Raw genomic sequence first — 802 nt, 5'->3', positions numbered from 1 at the left:
GTAAAAGAAGAATAGAAAGTTGAAGAACCAGCTTTAGTAGAGATGGGTGATCAAGCAGAAAATCTGATGTCTTTGATGGACTATTCTCAGCCTAAGATTAATGACATTCAGTCAAGCATCATCAGACCAGCCATCAGGGCTAACACTTTTGAGATCAAGTCAAGCACGATTGAGATGATATAGAACTCAGTTCAGTTTGGGGGTTCTCCTACTGAAGACCCCAACATGCACATCAGGGATTTCATTGACATATGCGACACCTTCAAGTTTAATGATATGACTGAAGATGCTATCAAGCTATGCCTCATCCCATTCTCTCTAAGGGACAAAGCTAAGTGCTGGTTACACTTTCTATCAGCAGGGTCTATCACCACTTGGGAGGATCTTGCGCAAAAGTTTCTTACTAAATTCTTCCCTATGGAGAAGACTGCTGCAATCAGGAATGCTCTTATTCAGTTTGCTCAGCAAATTGGAGAATCTCTGTATGAGGCTTGGGATCGATATAAGGAGATGCTAAGAAAGTGCCCACACCATGGTATGCCTGATTGGATGATTATCAACTATTTCTACAATGGATTGGGTGCTACTTCTAGACCCATGGTTGATGCAGTATCAGGAGGAGCCTTGTGGGCTAAAAGCTACGATGAAGCTTATGAACTTACTGAACTGATGGCTGCTAATGAGTACCATAATCCTTCCCAGAGGCTGACTTAGGAAAAAGTCACAGGAATTCTGGAGTTGGACGCAACAACTACTATCGCTGCCCAACTTAAGGCTTTGATGATGAAGGTGGACACTTTGG

The 802-nt window shown here is 42.6% G+C and overlaps 1 non-coding gene across 1 annotated transcript; it reads right to left on the bottom strand.

Moving 5' to 3' along the window:
* Window positions 1-432: 432 nt before the first annotated feature.
* On the bottom strand, window positions 433-539 carry LOC141716331 (small nucleolar RNA R71). The gene has a single exon (XR_012573044.1). It is a non-coding gene; the product is annotated as a small nucleolar RNA R71 (small nucleolar RNA).
* Between the last annotated feature and the right edge of the window lie 263 nt (window positions 540-802).

The sequence above is a fragment of the Apium graveolens genome, chromosome 3, assembly GCF_009905375.1.
Source record: "Apium graveolens cultivar Ventura chromosome 3, ASM990537v1, whole genome shotgun sequence".
In the NCBI taxonomy this organism is placed as follows: domain Eukaryota; kingdom Viridiplantae; phylum Streptophyta; class Magnoliopsida; order Apiales; family Apiaceae; genus Apium; species Apium graveolens.
The sequence above is the reverse complement of the archived record's forward strand: the minus strand, read 5'-3'. Positions and strand labels throughout refer to the sequence as shown.